The following is an 8,216-nucleotide window of genomic DNA, read 5'->3' as shown; positions in this document are numbered from 1 at the left end:
AAACTAAATATTCCAACTAAAAATTAGACTTTTTAAGGACAAGCTTTTTAAAATTGAGCTATATCCTGTTCAAAAGAGACATTTAAAACATAAAGATCTAAGCCCTTTGGAACTCAGGGAAGGTCTAGGAAGCTGAATGAAGCCTATTTCCTACAAATGAGAAATGAGGGACACAGGAAGGATTTGTACTTGAGAGGGCCCCACAGGGTCCTGCTAGGTTTCATGACTGCTTGAGCTAATATGACTAAGCAAAAGCAAACAAATACAAAGGTTAAACTAAAAGTAAAAGAAACTGACCCAGTATGGAGTCAGATTTGTTCTTCCCGATTACACATTGAGTTTCTGTGATGGACCAGGCATTGTAATACACACTAGAGAAACAAGGATATTCCCTGTCCAGAAGGATTTTCCCTTCCAGATTGTAAGGAAATGTATAAACTCCATGAAGCCAGGAATTTTTGACTGCTTTTTACTACTGAAATCCACAGACCTGGATTAGTTCCTGGTTCATACTGTGTGGCTGACAGGGTCTTGGTGCTCCAGCTGGGTGTCAGTCCTGTGCGTCTGAGGTGGGAGAGCCTAGTTCAGAACATTGGTCCACCAGAAACCTCCTAGTTCCATGTAATATCAAACGGCGAAAGCTCTCCCAGAGATCTCCATCTGAACACTAAGACCCAGCTCCATGCAACAACCAGCAGACTACCGTACTGGACACCATATGCCAAACAACTAGCAAGACAAGAACACAACCCCACCCATTAGAAGAGAGGTTGCCTAAAATCATAATAAGGTCACGGACACCTCAAAACACACCACAGGACGCAGTCCTGCCCACCAGAAAGACAAGGTCCAGCCTCATCCACCAGAACACAGGTACCAGTCCCCTCCACCAGGGAGCCTACACAACCCACTGAACCAACATTAGCAACTGGGGCAAACACCAAAAACAATGGGAACTACGAACCTACAGCCTGCAAAAAGGAGACCCCACACACAGTAAGTTAAGCAAAATGAGAAGACAGAGAAACACAAAGCAGATGAAGGAGCAAAGTAAAAACCCAACAGACCAAACAAATGAAGAGGAAATAGGCAGTTTACCTGAGAAAGAATTCAGAGTAATGATAGTAAAGATGATCCAAAATCTTGGAAATAGAATGGAGAAAATACAAGAAACATTTTACAAGGACCTAGAATAATTAAAGACCAAACAAACAATGATGAACAACACCAAAAAAGAAATTTAAAATTCTCTAGAAGGAATCAATAGCAGAATAACTAAGGCAGAAGAACGGATAAGTAACCTGGAAGATAAAATACTGGAAATAACTACTGTGGAGCAGAATAAAGAAAAAAGAATGAAAAGAATTGAGGACAGTCTCAGAGACCTCTGAGATAACATTAAACACACCATCATTCAAATTATAGGGGTCCCAGAAGAAGAAGAGAAAAAGAAAGGGACTGAGAAAATATTTGAGAAGATTATAGTTGAAAACTTCTGTAATATGGGAAAGGAAATAGCCAATGAAGTCCAGGAAGCGCATAGGGTCCCATACAGGATAAATCCAAGGAGAAATATGCCAAGACACATATTAATCAAATTATCAAAAATTAAATACAAAAAATTATTAAAAGCAGCAAGGGAAAAACAACAAATAACATAAAAGGGAATCCCCAAAAGGTTAATGGCTGACCTTTCAGCAGACACTCTGCAAGCCAGAAGGGACTGGCAAGACATATTTAAAGTGATGAAAGGGAAGAACCTACAACCAATATTACTCTACTCAGCAAAGATCTCATTCAGATTCGAGGGAGAAATTAAAAATTGACAGATAAGCAAAAGCTAAGAGAATACAGCACCACCAAACCAGCTTTACAACAAATGCTAAAGGAACTTCTCTAGGAAGGAAACATAAGAGAAGGAAAAGACCTACAATAACAAACCCAAAACAATTTTAAAAATGGTAATAGGAACATACATATCGATAATTACCTTAAATGTAAATGGATTAAATGCTCCAACCAAAAGACATAGACTGGCTGAATGGATACAAAAACAAGACCTGTATATATGCTGTCTACAAGAGACCCACTTCAGACCTAGGGACACAAACAGACTGAAAGTGAGGGGATGGAAAAAGATATTCCATGCAAATGGAAATCAAAAGAAAGCTGGAGTAGCCATTCTCATATCAGACAAAATAGACTTTAAAATAAAGATTATTACAAGAGATGAAGAAGGACACTACGTAATGATCAAGGGATTGATCCAAGAAGAAGATATAACAATTGTAAATATTTATGCACCCAACATGGGAGCACCACAATACATAAGGCAAATACTAACAGCCATTAAAGGGGAAATCGACAATAACACATTCATAGTAGGGGACTTTAACACCCCACTTTCACCAATGGACAGATCATCCAAAATGAAAATAAATAAGGAAACACAAGCTTTAAATGATACATTAAACAAGATGGACTTAATTGATATTTGTAGGACATTCCATCCAAAAACAACAGAATACACATTTTTCTCAAGTGCTAATGGAACATTCTCCAGGATAGATCATATCTTGGGTCACAAAACAAGCCTTGGTAAATTTAAGAAAATTGAAATTGTATCAAGTATGTTTTCCGACCACAACGCTATGAGAGTAGATATCAATTACAGGAAAAGATCTGTAAAAAATACAAACACATGGAGGCTAAACAATACATTACTTAATAACGAAGTGATCACTGAAGAAATCAAAGAGGAAATTAAAAAATACCTAGAAACAAATGACAATGGAGACATGACGACCCAAAACATATGGGATGCAGCAAAAACAGTTCTAAGAGGGAAGTTTATAGCAATACAATCCTACCTTAAGAAACAGGAAACATCTCGAATAAACAACCTAACATTGCACCTAAAGCAATTAGAGAAAGAAGAACAAAAAAACCCCAAAGTTAGCAGAAGGAAAGAAATCATAAAAATCAGATCAGAAATAAATGAAAAAGAAATGAAGTAAACAATAGCAAAGATCAATAAAACTAAAAGCTGGTTCTTTGAGAAGATAAATAAAATTGATAAACCATTAGCCAGACTCATCAAGAAAAAAAGGGAGAAGACTCAAATCAATAGAATTAGAAATGAAAAAGGAGAAGTAACAACTGACCCTGCAGAGATAAAAAGGATCATGAGAGATTACTACAAGCAACTCTATGCCAATAAAATGGACAACCTGGAAGAAATGGACAAATGCTTAGAAAAGCACAACCTTCCGAGACTGAATCAGGAAGAAATAGAAAATATAAACAGACCAATCACAAGCACTGAAATTGAACTGTGATTAAAAATCTTCCAACAAACAAAAGTGCAGGACACGATGAGTTCACAGGTGAATTCTATCAAACATTTAGAGGAGAGCTAACACCTAACCTTCTCAAACTTTTCCAAAATGTAGCAGAGGGAGGAACACAAACACATTCTATGAGGCCACCATCACCCTGTTGCCAAAACCAGACAAAGATGTAACAAAAAAAGAAAACTATAGGCTAATATCACTGATGAACATAGATGAAAAAATTCTCAACAAAATACTAGCAAACAGAATCCAGCAACGCATTAAAAGGATCATACACCATGATCAAGTGGGGTTTATCCCAGGAATGCAAAGATTCTTCAATATATGCAAATCAGGCAATTGGATAAACCATATTAACAAATTGAAGGATAAAAACCATATGATCATCTCAATAGATGCAGGAAAACTTTTGAAAAAATTCAACACCCATTTGTGACAAAAACTCTCCAGAAAGCAGGCATAGAGGGAACTTACCTCAACATAATAAAGGCCATATATGACAAACCCACAGCCATTCTCAATGGTGAAAAACTGAAAACACTTCCACTAAAATCAGGAACAAAACAAGGTTGCCCACTCTCACCACTATTATTCAACATAGTCTTGGAAGTCCTAGCCACAGCATTCAGAGAAGAAAAAGAAATAAAAGGAATCCAAATCAGAAAAGAAGAAGTAAAGCTGTCACTTTGCAGATGACATGATACTATACATAGAGAATCCTAAAGATGCTACCAGAAAACTACTAGAGTTAATCAATGAATGTGGTAAAGTAGCAGGATATAAAATTAATGCACAGAAATATCTTGCATTCCTATACACTAATGATGAAAAATCTGAAAGAGAAATTAAGGAAACACTCCCATTTACTATTGCAACAAAAAGAATAAAATACCTAGGAATAAACCTACCTAAGGAGACAAAAGACCTGTATGCAGAAAACTATAAGACACTGATGAAAGAAATTAAGCATGATACCAACTGATGGAGAGATATACCATGTTCTTGGATTGGAAGAGTCAACACTGTGAAAATGACTATACTACCCAAAGCAATCTACAGATTGAATGCAATCCCTATCCAACTACCACTGGCATTTTTCACAGAACGAGAACAAAAAATTTCACAATTTGTATGGAAACACAAAAGACCCCCAATAGCCAAAGCCATCTTGAGAAAGAAAAATGGAGCTGGAGGAATCAGGCTCCCTGACTTCAGACTCTACTATAAAGCTACAGTAATCAAGACACTATGGTACTGGCCCAAGAACAGAAATATAGATCAATGGAACAGGATAGAAAGCCCAGAGATAAACCCACGCACATATGGTCACCTTATCTTTGATAAAGCAGGCAAGAATATACAGTGGAGAAAAGACAGCCTCTTCAATAAGTAGTGCTGGGAAAAGTAGACAGCTACACTTAAAAGAATGAAATTAGAACAATCTCTAACACCATATACAAAAATAAACTCAAAATGGATTAAAGACCTAAATGTAAGGTCAGACACTATAAAACTCTTAGAGGAAAACATAGGCAGAACACTCCATGACATACATCACAGCAAGATCCTTTTTGACCCACCTCCTAGAGAAATGGAAATAAAAACAAAAACAAACAAATGGAACCTAATGAAATTTAATAGCTTTTGCACAGGAAATGAAACCATAAACAAGATGAAAGACAACCCTCAGAATGGGAGAAAACATTTGCAAATGAAGCAACTGACAGAGGATTAATCTCCAAAATCTATAAGCAGCACATGCAGCTCAATATCAAAAAAACAAACCCCCCAATCCAAAAATGAGCAGAAGACCTAAACAGACATTTATTCAAAGAAGAAATGCAGATTGCCAACAAACACCTGAAATGATGCTCAACATAACTTATTAGAGAAATGCAAATCAAAGCTACAATGAGGAATCACCTCACAGCAGTCAGAATGGCCATCATCAAAACATCTACAAACAATAAATGCTGGAGAGGGTGTGGAGAAAAGGGAACCCTCTTGCACTGTTGGTGGGAATGTAAATTGATACAGCCACTATGGAGGATGTAAATTGTAATGTAAATTGATACAGCCATATGGAGAACCGTATGGAGGTTCCTTAGAAAACTAAAAATAGAACTACTGTATGACCCAGCAATCCCACTACTGGGCATATACCCTGAGAAAACCATAATTCCAAAAGAGTCATGTACCACAGTGTTCACTGCAACACTATTTACAATAGCCAGGACATGGAAGCAACCTAAGTGTCCATTGACAGATGAATGGGTAAAGAAGATTTGGCACACGTATACAATGGAATATTACTCAGCCATAAAAAGAAATGGAGTTGAGTTATTTGTAGTGAGGTGGATGGACCTAGAGTCTGTCCTACAGAGTGAAGTAAGTCAGAAAGAGAAAAACAAATACCATACACTAACACATATATATATGGAATCTTAAAAAAAAAAAAAAATGTTCTGAAGAACCTAGAGGGCAGGACAGGAATAAAGACACAGATGTAGAGAATGGACTTGAGGACACAGGGAGGGGGAAGGGTAAGCTGGGATGAAGTGAGAGAGTGGCGTGGAGATATATACACTACTAAAAATAAAACAGATAGCTAGTGGGAAGCAGCCACATAGCACAGGGAGATCAGCTAGGTGTTTTGTGACCACCTAGAGGGGTGGGATAGGGAGGGTGGCAGGGAGACACAAGAGAGAGGATATATGGGGATATATGTGTATGTATAGCTGATTCACTTTGTTATAAAGCAGAAACTAACACACCATTGTAAAGCAATTACACTCCAATAAAGATGTTTAAATAAACAAATAAAGATCCAAACACATGGAAAGCATGGAAAATGATACACCTGGCAAATCAGAACAACAATTAAAAATCCTGAAATATATATATTAATATTAGAAATATGGACTTTAATACAAAATGTTATAGGGACAAAGACATCTCTACAAAGTGCTGAAAGTAGCCAGTCATCAGAAAGATATAATAATTCTAAATTTTTATACATCTAATAAAATAGCTTCAGAATACATAAAGCAAAATATCATTTAAACATGAGAAACTGACTAATCTAACCCGAAGTGGAAGACTTTCAAACACCTTTCTCATTGTCCATGCACAGAAAGGTGAATTATATATAATTCTACAGCCAGAAATTAGAGAATACACATCTGCTCCAATAAACGTGGAGCAAGAAAAACTTGACCATGTAAAAAGCTAAAGAAAATCTCAGCTCATGTTAAACACAATGCATGATGCAAACCATATTATTTGCATTATAATTAATTAAGAAATAAATAACGAAAAGTTAAATAAAGCATCCCATACATTTGGAAATATAAAACACAATTCTATATATCTCATTTATAAAATAAGTAATAATGCAAACTTAAAATATTTAGCACCAAACAACAATAAAAAAATACATATATCAAATATTTGTCAAAACCTGTGGGATGTATCCAAGCTAGTCATCAGAAAGAAATCTATAGTTTTCAATTATTACTTTAGAAAATACAAATCCATCATGAGAAATTAGAAATAGAACAGTAGACTAAATTTGAAGAAAGTAGTAGGAAGGAGAAAATTTTAAAAGAGCAAAAGTTAATAAAATCAAAACCAAAAATACAATAAATTCAACAAAGGTAAAAGTTTATTTCTAAAGACTAATAAAATAGACAAGGCTCTGCCAAGATTGAAGAAGGAAAATGAAAAGAGACAAAAAATATTAGGATTTTTAAAAGGTAACATAACCAGAAAGTTAGTGGAGATTAAAAAGAAAACAAAATGATACTATGAAAAATATTATGCTAAAGTCTCTGAAAAGTTACACAAAATGAACAGAGTTCTAGAAATACATAAACTATTAAAATTGTCTCAAGAAGAAACAGAATTATCCTAAAATTAGTACAAAAATCAAATCAAAATTTTAAAGTTTTTCTGCAAAGTAAATAGTAGACCTAGATGATTTTACAGTTGAGTTCTACCAAGCCTTCAAGGACCAGACCATGCCAACCTTTCAGAAACTCTCTGGGAGAATAGAAAAAGAGCAGACATTCCTCACTTCAACCCTAAAGCTAGTATTACCTTGATAGACCAAAAGGCTACAATGAGGAAAATGGTTCAGTTAAGAGTCAGGACCATAACCAATACTAGAAAGTTTTGGGTAATCTTAAACCTCAAATAGGATAAGGAGGATGGGGTGGGAGTGGAGTGACTGGATATCTGTAACTAACATAGACAAGGAAGAAGAAAATCAGGAAATCATTAGCATAAGCAAGGGACTCATTAAGATAGTTAAAATGCTAATTACAAGAAAACATTTCAAGGTAACATAATTAACTTTAGATATTAAAAAACTTGATTGTAAATTTTACAGAAATAAGAGGACTCTAATGAAATTTAAAACATCAAGTTGCTGAGCATTATATATGGTATAATTCAGTTTATATAAGTATAATAAATGTTTTTGGCTTTTTAGATATTAAAAAGTACAATTTAATATATAAATTATATATATATATATATATATATATATACACACACATATATTTTAAACCACAATTTAATATATCAATGCCCAGACAAATGCCTATAAGAAAACCCACCAAAGTTTTGACAAAAATACCTCTGAGGAAGTGAAGAGGAGTTAACTGAACATTTTCAATTTGATTTAATAACAGCACAAAAATTGTTTTGTCACTGCCAGGCAGCTATGCTCATGTACATTCTCATTTGAGTACTGCCAATGACCCATGCTTGATTCCTGCTAAGCACGTTCCCTGTTCTGGCACCCCGTGAGGGGATTCTGCTCTTGTAAACCTGACATTTTCAAATTCTTTTTTGTTTCCA

Source organism: Delphinus delphis, chromosome 7 (genome assembly GCF_949987515.2).
Source record: "Delphinus delphis chromosome 7, mDelDel1.2, whole genome shotgun sequence".
NCBI lineage: Eukaryota > Metazoa > Chordata > Mammalia > Artiodactyla > Delphinidae > Delphinus > Delphinus delphis.
The sequence above is the reverse complement of the archived record's forward strand: the minus strand, read 5'-3'. Positions refer to the sequence as shown.